The 15,542-nt window shown below is 44.9% G+C and overlaps 12 non-coding genes across 12 annotated transcripts; all 12 read left to right on the top strand.

Annotated features, from left to right (window-relative positions):
* Positions 1 to 203: 203 nt before the first annotated feature.
* LOC141186587 (U2 spliceosomal RNA) lies at positions 204 to 394 on the top strand. The gene has a single exon (XR_012260851.1). It is a non-coding gene; the product is annotated as a U2 spliceosomal RNA (small nuclear RNA).
* A 1,119-nt stretch (positions 395 to 1,513) lies between these two features.
* On the top strand, positions 1,514 to 1,704 carry LOC141186586 (U2 spliceosomal RNA). Its single transcript, XR_012260850.1, has one exon. It is a non-coding gene; the product is annotated as a U2 spliceosomal RNA (small nuclear RNA).
* A 1,120-nt stretch (positions 1,705 to 2,824) lies between these two features.
* Positions 2,825 to 3,015, top strand: LOC141186585 (U2 spliceosomal RNA). Its single transcript, XR_012260849.1, has one exon. It is a non-coding gene; the product is annotated as a U2 spliceosomal RNA (small nuclear RNA).
* Positions 3,016 to 4,134: 1,119 nt separating this feature from the next.
* On the top strand, positions 4,135 to 4,325 carry LOC141186584 (U2 spliceosomal RNA). Its single transcript, XR_012260848.1, has one exon. It is a non-coding gene; the product is annotated as a U2 spliceosomal RNA (small nuclear RNA).
* Positions 4,326 to 5,445: 1,120 nt separating this feature from the next.
* Positions 5,446 to 5,636, top strand: LOC141185272 (U2 spliceosomal RNA). The gene has a single exon (XR_012259950.1). It is a non-coding gene; the product is annotated as a U2 spliceosomal RNA (small nuclear RNA).
* A 1,120-nt stretch (positions 5,637 to 6,756) lies between these two features.
* LOC141186583 (U2 spliceosomal RNA) lies at positions 6,757 to 6,947 on the top strand. Its single transcript, XR_012260847.1, has one exon. It is a non-coding gene; the product is annotated as a U2 spliceosomal RNA (small nuclear RNA).
* A 1,120-nt stretch (positions 6,948 to 8,067) lies between these two features.
* On the top strand, positions 8,068 to 8,258 carry LOC141186582 (U2 spliceosomal RNA). The gene has a single exon (XR_012260846.1). It is a non-coding gene; the product is annotated as a U2 spliceosomal RNA (small nuclear RNA).
* A 1,120-nt stretch (positions 8,259 to 9,378) lies between these two features.
* Positions 9,379 to 9,569, top strand: LOC141186579 (U2 spliceosomal RNA). The gene has a single exon (XR_012260844.1). It is a non-coding gene; the product is annotated as a U2 spliceosomal RNA (small nuclear RNA).
* Positions 9,570 to 10,688: 1,119 nt separating this feature from the next.
* LOC141186578 (U2 spliceosomal RNA) lies at positions 10,689 to 10,879 on the top strand. The gene has a single exon (XR_012260843.1). It is a non-coding gene; the product is annotated as a U2 spliceosomal RNA (small nuclear RNA).
* A 1,118-nt stretch (positions 10,880 to 11,997) lies between these two features.
* LOC141186577 (U2 spliceosomal RNA) lies at positions 11,998 to 12,188 on the top strand. Its single transcript, XR_012260842.1, has one exon. It is a non-coding gene; the product is annotated as a U2 spliceosomal RNA (small nuclear RNA).
* A 1,128-nt stretch (positions 12,189 to 13,316) lies between these two features.
* On the top strand, positions 13,317 to 13,507 carry LOC141186576 (U2 spliceosomal RNA). Its single transcript, XR_012260841.1, has one exon. It is a non-coding gene; the product is annotated as a U2 spliceosomal RNA (small nuclear RNA).
* Positions 13,508 to 14,628: 1,121 nt separating this feature from the next.
* Positions 14,629 to 14,819, top strand: LOC141186575 (U2 spliceosomal RNA). Its single transcript, XR_012260840.1, has one exon. It is a non-coding gene; the product is annotated as a U2 spliceosomal RNA (small nuclear RNA).
* Positions 14,820 to 15,542: the final 723 nt, after the last annotated feature.

Below are 15,542 nucleotides of genomic sequence, written 5' to 3'. Positions count from 1 at the left end.
GTTGAGGGTACTGTGCTAAAAGAGGTGGAGTTATGCAGATCTAAAACGCGTTGATTGCAGCAGCAGCAAGCCGAAAAGTGCAGGCATGTGAGGGATCTAGAGGTTGACAGCATGTCTTCTTAACGGGAGTCCAGGTGGCCATCTCCACAAATGGACTTTTCAGAATCCTTGGGTGGCACCGTAGTCGGAAACCAATTCTGGTTATCGCTTCTCGGCCTTTTGGCTAAGATCAAGTGTAGTATCTGTTCTTATCAGTTTAATATCTGATACGTCCCCTATCTGGGGACCATATATTAAATGGATTTTTAGAACAGGGAGATGGAAAAAGAGCTTGCTCTGTCCACTCCACGCATTGACCTGGTATTGCAGTATCTCCAGGACCGGTGCACCCCTTCTTTAATGCAGTTTCTAAAATCAGAAAGAATTGAATTCAATGCTTTTTGTTCATTTTGCTTGTTTGTCGGATTTTGGGATGGACTCTTTGGCTTTGCTTTTCTTCTCCTCATTGGATTTTTCATGTTAAAAGTTGCAGAAGCCAGATGACAAGCTCATTTTGGTTCAACTTCAGCAACTGTGCATTGCATTGCCATGTAATGTAATGTAATGCAATGCTATCTATCTAGCTCTCCCTCTATACTTCCTTTTGGATAAACAGACATACTAGGCAAGCATTTTGGAGCTTTCACCTAAATAACTACAGGTGGTGAGATAAGCTGCACAATATAATTGACCTTTCAGTATATTGTTGCACACACACCATCTATTTAGCAAATGCCCTTGTTATCAACAGCAGCCTTTTAAACTCACCTGAGCTAACAGGTATGTGAGCTGGTTACTCTGCTGCGCTTAAAATTTCTTTTTTGGTTTGCTACAATGCCTTTTCTGAAACGTTGTCTCCCTCTGCTGGAACACTGACTTCTTTCATTTAATGCCTGCAGACTATAAAAGAGAAACCAACCCAAAAAGTTTGGTTGATTAGTCTGTGGCATTCTTTTAAACTGTTGCTTATGGCGGTCTCTGTGAGCTTCTCAGTGACATTCAGCCATCCAGGTATCCCGCCTGCAGTAGACGGAATGTGGCAATGGAACGCTGGCTGCGCGTGTCATAATAGGCTCTGAGCCTTTATATACCTGCGCACAGCAGCAGCCACCTTCAGTCTGCTGCTGGACAGCCAGCAGCAGCAGCAGCAGGAGAGGTAATTAATCAGCAACCCTCCTGCTAAGGGTAGACAGCTGCTCGTTCCACCCCCCCCCGCCTTAATTGGTTCTCCTCCCTTCCAACGGTGTTGAGGCGGGTGGGAACAGCCGGGGGTTGAGGGTACTGTGCTAAAAGAGGTGGAGTTATGCAGATCTAAAACGCGTGGATTGCAGCAGCAGCAAGCCGAAAAGTGCAGGCATGTGAGGGATCTAGAGGTTGACAGCATGTCTTCTTAACGGGAGTCCAGGTGGCCATCTCCAGAAATGGACTTTTCAGAATCCTTGGGTGGCACCGTAGTCGGAAACCAATTCTGGTTATCGCTTCTCGGCCTTTTGGCTAAGATCAAGTGTAGTATCTGTTCTTATCAGTTTAATATCTGATACGTCCCCTATCTGGGGACCATATATTAAATGGATTTTTAGAACAGGGAGATGGAAAAAGAGCTTGCTCTGTCCACTCCACGCATTGACCTGGTATTGCAGTATCTCCAGGACCGGTGCACCCCTTCTTTAATGCAGTTTCTAAAATCAGAAAGAATTGAATTCAATGCTTTTTGTTCATTTTGCTTGTTTGTCGGATTTTGGGATGGACTCTTTGGCTTTGCTTTTCTTCTCCTCATTGGATTTTTCATGTTAAAAGTTGCAGAAGCCAGATGACAAGCTCATTTTGGTTCAACTTCAGCAACTGTGCATTGCATTGCCATGTAATGTAATGTAATGCAATGCTATCTATCTAGCTCTCCCTCTATACTTCCTTTTGGATAAACAGACATATTAGGCAAGCATTTTGGAGCTTTCACCTAAATAACTACAGGTGGTGAGATAAGCTGCACAATATAATTGACCTTTCAGTATATTGTTGCACACACACCATCTATTTAGCAAATGCCCTTGTTATCAACAGCAGCCTTTTAAACTCACCTGAGCTAACAGGTATGTGAGCTGGTTACTCTGCTGCGCTTAAAATTTCTTTTTTGGTTTGCTACAATGCCTTTTCTGAAACGTTGTCTCCCTCTGCTGGAACACTGACTTCTTTCATTTAATGCCTGCAGACTATAAAAGAGAAACCAACCCAAAAAGTTTGGTTGATTAGTCTGTGGCATTCTTTTAAACTGTTGCTTATGGCGGTCTCTGTGAGCTTCTCAGTGACATTCAGCCATCCAGGTATCCCGCCTGCAGTAGACGGAATGTGGCAATGGAACGCTGGCTGCGCGTGTCATAATAGGCTCTGAGCCTTTATATACCTGCGCACAGCAGCAGCCACCTTCAGTCTGCTGCTGGACAGCCAGCAGCAGCAGGAGCAGGAGAGGTAATTAATCAGCAACCCTCCTGCTAAGGGTAGACAGCTGCTCGTTCCACCCCCCCCCCGCCTTAATTGGTTCTCCTCCCTTCCAACGGTGTTGAGGCGGGTGGGAACAGCCGGGGGTTGAGGGTACTGTGCTAAAAGAGGTGGAGTTATGCAGATCTAAAACGCGTGGATTGCAGCAGCAGCAAGCCGAAAAGTGCAGGCATGTGAGGGATCTAGAGGTTGACAGCATGTCTTCTTAACGGGAGTCCAGGTGGCCATCTCCACAAATGGACTTTTCAGAATCCTTGGGTGGCACCGTAGTCGGAAACCAATTCTGGTTATCGCTTCTCGGCCTTTTGGCTAAGATCAAGTGTAGTATCTGTTCTTATCAGTTTAATATCTGATACGTCCCCTATCTGGGGACCATATATTAAATGGATTTTTAGAACAGGGAGATGGAAAAAGAGCTTGCTCTGTCCACTCCACGCATTGACCTGGTATTGCAGTATCTCCAGGACCGGTGCACCCCTTCTTTAATGCAGTTTCTAAAATCAGAAAGAATTGAATTCAATGCTTTTTGTTCATTTTGCTTGTTTGTCGGATTTTGGGATGGACTCTTTGGCTTTGCTTTTCTTCTCCTCATTGGATTTTTCATGTTAAAAGTTGCAGAAGCCAGATGACAAGCTCATTTTGGTTCAACTTCAGCAACTGTGCATTGCATTGCCATGTAATGTAATGTAATGCAATGCTATCTATCTAGCTCTCCCTCTATACTTCCTTTTGGATAAACAGACATATTAGGCAAGCATTTTGGAGCTTTCACCTAAATAACTACAGGTGGTGAGATAAGCTGCACAATATAATTGACCTTTCAGTATATTGTTGCACACACACCATCTATTTAGCAAATGCCCTTGTTATCAACAGCAGCCTTTTAAACTCACCTGAGCTAACAGGTATGTGAGCTGGTTACTCTGCTGCGCTTAAAATTTCTTTTTTGGTTTGCTACAATGCCTTTTCTGAAACGTTGTCTCCCTCTGCTGGAACACTGACTTCTTTCATTTAATGCCTGCAGACTATAAAAGAGAAACCAACCCAAAAAGTTTGGTTGATTAGTCTGTGGCATTCTTTTAAACTGTTGCTTATGGCGGTCTCTGTGAGCTTCTCAGTGACATTCAGCCATCCAGGTATCCCGCCTGCAGTAGACGGAATGTGGCAATGGAACGCTGGCTGCGCGTGTCATAATAGGCTCTGAGCCTTAATATACCTGCGCACAGCAGCAGCCACCTTCAGTCTGCTGCTGGACAGCCAGCAGCAGCAGCAGCAGGAGAGGTAATTAATCAGCAACCCTCCTGCTAAGGGTAGACAGCTGCTCGTTCCACCCCCCCCCGCCTTAATTGGTTCTCCTCCCTTCCAACGGTGTTGAGGCGGGTGGGAACAGCCGGGGGTTGAGGGTACTGTGCTAAAAGAGGTGGAGTTATGCAGATCTAAAACGCGTGGATTGCAGCAGCAGCAAGCCGAAAAGTGCAGGCATGTGAGGGATCTAGAGGTTGACAGCATGTCTTCTTAACGGGAGTCCAGGTGGCCATCTCCACAAATGGACTTTTCAGAATCCTTGGGTGGCACCGTAGTCAGAAACCAATTCTGGTTATCGCTTCTCGGCCTTTTGGCTAAGATCAAGTGTAGTATCTGTTCTTATCAGTTTAATATCTGATACGTCCCCTATCTGGGGACCATATATTAAATGGATTTTTAGAACAGGGAGATGGAAAAAGAGCTTGCTCTGTCCACTCCACGCATTGACCTGGTATTGCAGTATCTCCAGGACCGGTGCACCCCTTCTTTAATGCAGTTTCTAAAATCAGAAAGAATTGAATTCAATGCTTTTTGTTCATTTTGCTTGTTTGTCGGATTTTGGGATGGACTCTTTGGCTTTGCTTTTCTTCTCCTCATTGGATTTTTCATGTTAAAAGTTGCAGAAGCCAGATGACAAGCTCATTTTGGTTCAACTGCAGCAACTGTGCATTGCATTGCCATGTAATGTAATGTAATGCAATGCTATCTATCTAGCTCTCCCTCTATACTTCCTTTTGGATAAACAGACATATTAGGCAAGCATTTTGGAGCTTTCACCTAAATAACTACAGGTGGTGAGATAAGCTGCACAATATAATTGACCTTTCAGTATATTGTTGCACACACACGATCTATTTAGCAAATGCCCTTGTTATCAACAGCAGCCTTTTAAACTCACCTGAGCTAACAGGTATGTGAGCTGGTTACTCTGCTGCGCTTAAAATTTCTTTTTTGGTTTGCTACAATGCCTTTTCTGAAACGTTGTCTCCCTCTGCTGGAACACTGACTTCTTTCATTTAATGCCTGCAGACTATAAAAGAGAAACCAACCCAAAAAGTTTGGTTGATTAGTCTGTGGCATTCTTTTAAACTGTTGCTTATGGCGGTCTCTGTGAGCTTCTCAGTGACATTCAGCCATCCAGGTATCCCGCCTGCAGTAGACGGAATGTGGCAATGGAACGCTGGCTGCGCGTGTCATAATTGGCTCTGAGCCTTTATATACCTGCGCACAGCAGCAGCCACCTTCAGTCTGCTGCTGGACAGCCAGCAGCAGCAGCAGCAGGAGAGGTAATTAATCAGCAACCCTCCTGCTAAGGGTAGACAGCTGCTCGTTCCACCCCCCCCCCGCCTTAATTGGTTCTCCTCCCTTCCAACGGTGTTGAGGCGGGTGGGAACAGCCGGGGGTTGAGGGTACTGTGCTAAAAGAGGTGGAGTTATGCAGATCTAAAACGCGTGGATTGCAGCAGCAGCAAGCCGAAAAGTGCAGGCATGTGAGGGATCTAGAGGTTGACAGCATGTCTTCTTAACGGGAGTCCAGGTGGCCATCTCCACAAATGGACTTTTCAGAATCCTTGGGTGGCACCGTAGTCGGAAACCAATTCTGGTTATCGCTTCTCGGCCTTTTTGCTAAGATCAAGTGTAGTATCTGTTCTTATCAGTTTAATATCTGATACGTCCCCTATCTGGGGACCATATATTAAATGGATTTTTAGAACAGGGAGATGGAAAAAGAGCTTGCTCTGTCCACTCCACGCATTGACCTGGTATTGCAGTATCTCCAGGACCGGTGCACCCCTTCTTTAATGCAGTTTCTAAAATCAGAAAGAATTGAATTCAATGCTTTTTGTTCATTTTGCTTGTTTGTCGGATTTTGGGATGGACTCTTTGGCTTTGCTTTTCTTCTCCTCATTGGATTTTTCATGTTAAAAGTTGCAGAAGCCAGATGACAAGCTCATTTTGGTTCAACTTCAGCAACTGTGCATTGCATTGCCATGTAATGTAATGTAATGCAATGCTATCTATCTAGCTCTCCCTCTATACTTCCTTTTGGATAAACAGACATATTAGGCAAGCATTTTGGAGCTTTCACCTAAATAACTACAGGTGGTGAGATAAGCTGCACAATATAATTGACCTTTCAGTATATTGTTGCACACACACCATCTATTTAGCAAATGCCCTTGTTATCAACAGCAGCCTTTTAAACTCACCTGAGCTAACAGGTATGTGAGCTGGTTACTCTGCTGCGCTTAAAATTTCTTTTTTGGTTTGCTACAATGCCTTTTCTGAAACGTTGTCTCCCTCTGCTGGAACACTGACTTCTTTCATTTAATGCCTGCAGACTATAAAAGAGAAACCAACCCAAAAAGTTTGGTTGATTAGTCTGTGGCATTCTTTTAAACTGTTGCTTATGGCGGTCTCTGTGAGCTTCTCAGTGACATTCAGCCATCCAGGTATCCCGCCTGCAGTAGACGGAATGTGGCAATGGAACGCTGGCTGCGCGTGTCATAATAGGCTCTGAGCCTTTATATACCTGCGCACAGCAGCAGCCACCTTCAGTCTGCTGCTGGACAGCCAGCAGCAGCAGCAGCAGGAGAGGTAATTAATCAGCAACCCTCCTGCTAAGGGTAGACAGCTGCTCGTTCCACCCCCCCCCCGCCTTAATTGGTTCTCCTCCCTTCCAACGGTGTTGAGGCGGGTGGGAACAGCCGGGGGTTGAGGGTACTGTGCTAAAAGAGGTGGAGTTATGCAGATCTAAAACGCGTGGATTGCAGCAGCAGCAAGCCGAAAAGTGCAGGCATGTGAGGGATCTAGAGGTTGACAGCATGTCTTCTTAACGGGAGTCCAGGTGGCCATCTCCACAAATGGACTTTTCAGAATCCTTGGGTGGCACCGTAGTCGGAAACCAATTCTGGTTATCGCTTCTCGGCCTTTTGGCTAAGATCAAGTGTAGTATCTGTTCTTATCAGTTTAATATCTGATACGTCCCCTATCTGGGGACCATATATTAAATGGATTTTTAGAACAGGGAGATGGAAAAAGAGCTTGCTCTGTCCACTCCACGCATTGACCTGGTATTGCAGTATCTCCAGGACCGGTGCACCCCTTCTTTAATGCAGTTTCTAAAATCAGAAAGAATTGAATTCAATGCTTTTTGTTCATTTTGCTTGTTTGTCGGATTTTGGGATGGACTCTTTGGCTTTGCTTTTCTTCTCCTCATTGGATTTTTCATGTTAAAAGTTGCAGAAGCCAGATGACAAGCTCATTTTGGTTCAACTTCAGCAACTGTGCATTGCATTGCCATGTAATGTAATGTAATGCAATGCTATCTATCTAGCTCTCCCTCTATACTTCCTTTTGGATAAACAGACATATTAGGCAAGCATTTTGGAGCTTTCACCTAAATAACTACAGGTGGTGAGATAAGCTGCACAATATAATTGACCTTTCAGTATATTGTTGCACACACACCATCTATTTAGCAAATGCCCTTGTTATCAACAGCAGCCTTTTAAACTCACCTGAGCTAACAGGTATGTGAGCTGGTTAATCTGCTGCGCTTAAAATTTCTTTTTTGGTTTGCTACAATGCCTTTTCTGAAACGTTGTCTCCCTCTGCTGGAACACTGACTTCTTTCATTTAATGCCTGCAGACTATAAAAGAGAAACCAACCCAAAAAGTTTGGTTGATTAGTCTGTGGCATTCTTTTAAACTGTTGCTTATGGCGGTCTCTGTGAGCTTCTCAGTGACATTCAGCCATCCAGGTATCCCGCCTGCAGTAGACGGAATGTGGCAATGGAACGCTGGCTGCGCGTGTCATAATAGGCTCTGAGCCTTTATATACCTGCGCACAGCAGCAGCCACCTTCAGTCTGCTGCTGGACAGCCAGCAGCAGCAGCAGCAGGAGAGGTAATTAATCAGCAACCCTCCTGCTAAGGGTAGACAGCTGCTCGTTCCACCCCCCCCCCGCCTTAATTGGTTCTCCTCCCTTCCAACGGTGTTGAGGCGGGTGGGAACAGCCGGGGGTTGAGGGTACTGTGCTAAAAGAGGTGGAGTTATGCAGATCTAAAACGCGTGGATTGCAGCAGCAGCAAGCCGAAAAGTGCAGGCATGTGAGGGATCTAGAGGTTGACAGCATGTCTTCTTAACGGGAGTCCAGGTGGCCATCTCCACAAATGGACTTTTCAGAATCCTTGGGTGGCACCGTAGTCGGAAACCAATTCTGGTTATCGCTTCTCGGCCTTTTGGCTAAGATCAAGTGTAGTATCTGTTCTTATCAGTTTAATATCTGATACGTCCCCTATCTGGGGACCATATATTAAATGGATTTTTAGAACAGGGAGATGGAAAAAGAGCTTGCTCTGTCCACTCCACGCATTGACCTGGTATTGCAGTATCTCCAGGACCGGTGCACCCCTTCTTTAATGCAGTTTCTAAAATCAGAAAGAATTGAATTCAATGCTTTTTGTTCATTTTGCTTGTTTGTCGGATTTTGGGATGGACTCTTTGGCTTTGCTTTTCTTCTCCTCATTGGATTTTTCATGTTAAAAGTTGCAGAAGCCAGATGACAAGCTCATTTTGGTTCAACTTCAGCAACTGTGCATTGCATTGCCATGTAATGTAATGTAATGCAATGCTATCTATCTAGCTCTCCCTCTATACTTCCTTTTGGATAAACAGACATATTAGGCAAGCATTTTGGAGCTTTCACCTAAATAACTACAGGTGGTGAGATAAGCTGCACAATATAATTGACCTTTCAGTATATTGTTGCACACACACCATCTATTTAGCAAATGCCCTTGTTATCAACAGCAGCCTTTTAAACTCACCTGAGCTAACAGGTATGTGAGCTGGTTACTCTGCTGCGCTTAAAATTTCTTTTTTGGTTTGCTACAATGCCTTTTCTGAAACGTTGTCTCCCTCTGCTGGAACACTGACTTCTTTCATTTAATGCCTGCAGACTATAAAAGAGAAACCAACCCAAAAAGTTTGGTTGATTAGTCTGTGGCATTCTTTTAAACTGTTGCTTATGGCGGTCTCTGTGAGCTTCTCAGTGACATTCAGCCATCCAGGTATCCCGCCTGCAGTAGACGGAATGTGGCAATGGAACGCTGGCTGCGCGTGTCATAATAGGCTCTGAGCCTTTATATACCTGCGCACAGCAGCAGCCACCTTCAGTCTGCTGCTGGACAGCCAGCAGCAGCAGCAGCAGGAGAGGTAATTAATCAGCAACCCTCCTGCTAAGGGTAGACAGCTGCTCGTTCCACCCCCCCCCCGCCTTAATTGGTTCTCCTCCCTTCCAACGGTGTTGAGGCGGGTGGGAACAGCCGGGGGTTGAGGGTACTGTGCTAAAAGAGGTGGAGTTATGCAGATCTAAAACGCGTGGATTGCAGCAGCAGCAAGCCGAAAAGTGCAGGCATGTGAGGGATCTAGAGGTTGACAGCATGTCTTCTTAACGGGAGTCCAGGTGGCCATCTCCACAAATGGACTTTTCAGAATCCTTGGGTGGCACCGTAGTCGGAAACCAATTCTGGTTATCGCTTCTCGGCCTTTTGGCTAAGATCAAGTGTAGTATCTGTTCTTATCAGTTTAATATCTGATACGTCCCCTATCTGGGGACCATATATTAAATGGATTTTTAGAACAGGGAGATGGAAAAAGAGCTTGCTCTGTCCACTCCACGCATTGACCTGGTATTGCAGTATCTCCAGGACCGGTGCACCCCTTCTTTAATGCAGTTTCTAAAATCAGAAAGAATTGAATTCAATGCTTTTTGTTCATTTTGCTTGTTTGTCGGATTTTGGGATGGACTCTTTGGCTTTGCTTTTCTTCTCCTCATTGGATTTTTCATGTTAAAAGTTGCAGAAGCCAGATGACAAGCTCATTTTGGTTCAACTTCAGCAACTGTGCATTGCATTGCCATGTAATGTAATGTAATGCAATGCTATCTATCTAGCTCTCCCTCTATACTTCTTTTTGGATAAACAGACATATTAGGCAAGCATTTTGGAGCTTTCACCTAAATAACTACAGGTGGTGAGATAAGCTGCACAATATAATTGACCTTTCAGTATATTGTTGCACACACACCATCTATTTAGCAAATGCCCTTGTTATCAACAGCAGCCTTTTAAACTCACCTGAGCTAACAGGTATGTGAGCTGGTTACTCTGCTGCGCTTAAAATTTCTTTTTTGGTTTGCTACAATGCCTTTTCTGAAACGTTGTCTCCCTCTGCTGGAACACTGACTTCTTTCATTTAATGCCTGCAGACTATAAAAGAGAAACCAACCCAAAAAGTTTGGTTGATTAGTCTGTGGCATTCTTTTAAACTGTTGCTTATGGCGGTCTCTGTGAGCTTCTCAGTGACATTCAGCCATCCAGGTATCCCGCCTGCAGTAGACGGAATGTGGCAATGGAACGCTGGCTGCGCGTGTCATAATAGGCTCTGAGCCTTTATATACCTGCGCACAGCAGCAGCCACCTTCAGTCTGCTGCTGGACAGCCAGCAGCAGCAGCAGCAGGAGAGGTAATTAATTAGCAACCCTCCTGCTAAGGGTAGACAGCTGCTCGTTCCACCCCCCCCCGCCTTAATTGGTTCTCCTCCCTTCCAACGGTGTTGAGGCGGGTGGGAACAGCCGGGGGTTGAGGGTACTGTGCTAAAAGAGGTGGAGTTATGCAGATCTAAAACGCGTGGATTGCAGCAGCAGCAAGCCGAAAAGTGCAGGCATGTGAGGGATCTAGAGGTTGACAGCATGTCTTCTTAACGGGAGTCAAGGTGGCCATCTCCACAAATGGACTTTTCAGAATCCTTGGGTGGCACCGTAGTCGGAAACCAATTCTGGTTATCGCTTCTCGGCCTTTTGGCTAAGATCAAGTGTAGTATCTGTTCTTATCAGTTTAATATCTGATACGTCCCCTATCTGGGGACCATATATTAAATGGATTTTTAGAACAGGGAGATGGAAAAAGAGCTTGCTCTGTCCACTCCACGCATTGACCTGGTATTGCAGTATCTCCAGGACCGGTGCACCCCTTCTTTAATGCAGTTTCTAAAATCAGAAAGAATTGAATTCAATGCTTTTTGTTCATTTTGCTTGTTTGTCGGATTTTGGGATGGACTCTTTGGCTTTGCTTTTCTTCTCCTCATTGGATTTTTCATGTTAAAAGTTGCAGAAGCCAGATGACAAGCTCATTTTGGTTCAACTTCAGCAACTGTGCATTGCATTGCCATGTAATGTAATGTAATGCAATGCTATCTATCTAGCTCTCCCTCTATACTTCCTTTTGGATAAACAGACATATTAGGCAAGCATTTTGGAGCTTTCACCTAAATAACTACAGGTGGTGAGATAAGCTGCACAATATAATTGACCTTTCAGTATACTGTTGCACACACACCATCTATTTAGCAAATGCCCTTGTTATCAACAGCAGCCTTTTAAACTCACCTGAGCTAACAGGTATGTGAGCTCGTTACTCTGCTGCGCTTAAAATTTCTTTTTTGGTTTGCTACAATGCCTTTTCTGAAACGTTGTCTCCCTCTGCTGGAACACTGACTTCTTTCATTTAATGCCTGCAGACTATAAAAGAGAAACCAACCCAAAAAGTTTGGTTGATTAGTCTGTGGCATTCTTTTAAACTGTTGCTTATGGCGGTCTCTGTGAGCTTCTCAGTGACATTCAGCCATCCAGGTATCCCGCCTGCAGTAGACGGAATGTGGCAATGGAACGCTGGCTGCGCGTGTCATAATAGGCTCTGAGCCTTTATATACCTGCGCACAGCAGCAGCCACCTTCAGTCTGCTGCTGGACAGCCAGCAGCAGCAGCAGGAGAGGTAATTAATCAGCAACCCTCCTGCTAAGGGTAGACAGCTGCTCGTTCCACCCCCCCCCCCGCCTTAATTGGTTCTCCTCCCTTCCAACGGTGTTGAGGCGGGTGGGAACAGCCGGGGGTTGAGGGTACTGTGCTAAAAGAGGTGGAGTTATGCAGATCTAAAACGCGTGGATTGCAGCAGCAGCAAGCCGAAAAGTGCAGGCATGTGAGGGATCTAGAGGTTGACAGCATGTCTTCTTAACGGGAGTCCAGGTGGCCATCTCCACAAATGGACTTTTCAGAATCCTTGGGTGGCACCGTAGTCGGAAACCAATTCTGGTTATCGCTTCTCGGCCTTTTGGCTAAGATCAAGTGTAGTATCTGTTCTTATCAGTTTAATATCTGATACGTCCCCTATCTGGGGACCATATATTAAATGGATTTTTAGAACAGGGAGATGGAAAAAGAGCTTGCTCTGTCCACTCCACGCATTGACCTGGTATTGCAGTATCTCCAGGACCGGTGCACCCCTTCTTTAATGCAGTTTCTAAAATCAGAAAGAATTGAATTCAATGCTTTTTGTTCATTTTGCTTGTTTGTCGGATTTTGGGATGGACTCTTTGGCTTTGCTTTTCTTCTCCTCATTGGATTTTTCATGTTAAAAGTTGCAGAAGCCAGATGACAAGCTCATTTTGGTTCAACTTCAGCAACTGTGCATTGCATTGCCATGTAATGTAATGTAATGCAATGCTATCTATCTAGCTCTCCCTCTATACTTCCTTTTGGATAAACAGACATATTAGGCAAGCATTTTGGAGCTTTCACCTAAATAACTACAGGTGGTGAGATAAGCTGCACAATATAATTGACCTTTCAGTATATTGTTGCACACACACCATCTATTTAGCAAATGCCCTTGTTATCAACAGCAGCCTTTTAAACTCACCTGAGCTAACAGGTATGTGAGCTGGTTACTCTGCTGCGCTTAAAATTTCTTTTTTGGTTTGCTACAATGCCTTTTCTGAAACGTTGTCTCCCTCTGCTGGAACACTGACTTCTTTCATTTAATGCCTGCAGACTATAAAAGAGAAACCAACCCAAAAAGTTTGGTTGATTAGTCTGTGGCATTCTTTTAAACTGTTGCTTATGGCGGTCTCTGTGAGCTTCTCAGTGACATTCAGCCATCCAGGTATCCCGCCTGCAGTAGACGGAATGTGGCAATGGAACGCTGGCTGCGCGTGTCATAATAGGCTCTGAGCCTTTATATACCTGCGCACAGCAGCAGCCACCTTCAGTCTGCTGCTGGACAGCCAGCAGCAGCAGCAGCAGCAGGAGAGGTAATTAATCAGCAACCCTCCTGCTAAGGGTAGACAGCTGCTCGTTCCACCCCCCCCCCCCCCCGCCTTAATTGGTTCTCCTCCCTTCCAACGGTGTTGAGGCGGGTGGGAACAGCTGGGGGTTGAGGGTACTGTGCTAAAAGAGGTGGAGTTATGCAGATCTAAAACGCGTGGATTGCAGCAGCAGCAAGCCGAAAAGTGCAGGCATGTGAGGGATCTAGAGGTTGACAGCATGTCTTCTTAACGGGAGTCCAGGTGGCCATCTCCACAAATGGACTTTTCAGAATCCTTGGGTGGCACCGTAGTCGGAAACCAATTCTGGTTATCGCTTCTCGGCCTTTTGGCTAAGATCAAGTGTAGTATCTGTTCTTATCAGTTTAATATCTGATACGTCCCCTATCTGGGGACCATATATTAAATGGATTTTTAGAACAGGGAGATGGAAAAAGAGCTTGCTCTGTCCACTCCACGCATTGACCTGGTATTGCAGTATCTCCAGGACCGGTGCACCCCTTCTTTAATGCAGTTTCTAAAATCAGAAAGAATTGAATTCAATGCTTTTTGTTCATTTTGCTTGTTTGTCGGATTTTGGGATGGACTCTTTGGCTTTGCTTTTCTTCTCCTCATTGGATTTTTCATGTTAAAAGTTGCAGAAGCCAGATGACAAGCTCATTTTGGTTCAACTTCAGCAACTGTGCATTGCATTGCCATGTAATGTAATGTAATTCAATGCTATCTATCTAGCTCTCCCTCTATACTTCCTTTTGGATAAACAGACATATTAGGCAAGCATTTTGGAGCTTTCACCTAAATAACTACAGGTGGTGAGATAAGCTGCACAATATAATTGACCTTTCAGTATATTGTTGCACACACACCATCTATTTAGCAAATGCCCTTGTTATCAACAGCAGCCTTTTAAACTCACCTGAGCTAACAGGTATGTGAGCTGGTTACTCTGCTGCGCTTAAAATTTCTTTTTTGGTTTGCTACAATGCCTTTTCTGAAACGTTGTCTCCCTCTGCTGGAACACTGACTTCTTTCATTTAATGCCTGCAGACTATAAAAGAGAAACCAACCCAAAAAGTTTGGTTGATTAGTCTGTGGCATTCTTTTAAACTGTTGCTTATGGCGGTCTCTGTGAGCTTCTCAGTGACATTCAGCCATCCAGGTATCCCGCCTGCAGTAGACGGAATGTGGCAATGGAACGCTGGCTGCGCGTGTCATAATAGGCTCGGAGACTTTATATACCTGCGCACAGCAGCAGCCACCTTCAGTCTGCTGCTGGACAGCCAGCAGCAGCAGCAGCAGGAGAGGTAATTAATCAGCAACCCTCCTGCTAAGGGTAGACAGCTGCTCGTTCCACCCCCCCCCCCGCCTTAATTGGTTCTCCTCCCTTCCAACGGTGTTGAGGCGGGTGGGAACAGCCGGGGGTTGAGGGTACTGTGCTAAAAGAGGTGGAGTTATGCAGATCTAAAACGCGTGGATTGCAGCAGCAGCAAGCCGAAAAGTGCAGGCATGTGAGGGATCTAGAGGTTGACAGCATGTCTTCTTAACGGGAGTCCAGGTGGCCATCTCCACAAATGGACTTTTCAGAATCCTTGGGTGGCACCGTAGTCGGAAACCAATTCTGGTTATCGCTTCTCGGCCTTTTGGCTAAGATCAAGTGTAGTATCTGTTCTTATCAGTTTAATATCTGATACGTCCCCTATCTGGGGACCATATATTAAATGGATTTTTAGAACAGGGAGATGGAAAAAGAGCTTGCTCTGTCCACTCCACGCATTGACCTGGTATTGCAGTATCTCCAGGACCGGTGCACCCCTTCTTTAATGCAGTTTCTAAAATCAGAAAGAATTGAATTCAATGCTTTTTGTTCATTTTGCTTGTTTGTCGGATTTTGGGATGGACTCTTTGGCTTTGCTTTTCTTCTCCTCATTGGATTTTTCATGTTAAAAGTTGCAGAAGCCAGATGACAAGCTCATTTTGGTTCAACTTCAGCAACTGTGCATTGCATTGCCATGTAATGTAATGTAATGCAATGCTATCTATCTAGCTCTCCCTCTATACTTCCTTTTGGATAAACAGACATATTAGGCAAGCATTTTGGAGCTTTCACCTAAATAACTACAGGTGGTGAGATAAGCTGCACAATATAATTGACCTTTCAGTATATTGTTGCACACACACCATCTATTTAGCAAATGCCCTTGTTATCAACAGCAGCCTTTTAAACTCACCTGAGCTAACAGGTATGTGAGCTGGTTAATCTGCTGCGCTTAAAATTTCTTTTTTGGTTTGCTACAATGCCTTTTCTGAAACGTTGTCTCCCTCTGCTGGAACACTGACTTCTTTCATTTAATGCCTGCAGACTATAAAAGAGAAACCAACCCAAAAAGTTTGGTTGATTAGTCTGTGGCATTCTTTTAAACTGTTGCTTATGGCGGTCTCTGTGAGCTTCTCAGTGACATTCAGCCATCCAGGTATCCCGCCTGCAGTAGACGGAATGTGGCAATGGAACGCTGGCTGCGCGTGTCATAATAGGCTCTG

Source organism: Phyllobates terribilis, unplaced genomic scaffold (assembly GCF_046119375.1).
Source record: "Phyllobates terribilis strain yellow unplaced genomic scaffold, ASM4611937v1 Scaffold_40__1_contigs__length_11209783, whole genome shotgun sequence".
NCBI lineage: Eukaryota > Metazoa > Chordata > Amphibia > Anura > Dendrobatidae > Phyllobates > Phyllobates terribilis.
The sequence above is the reverse complement of the archived record's forward strand: the minus strand, read 5'-3'. Positions and strand labels throughout refer to the sequence as shown.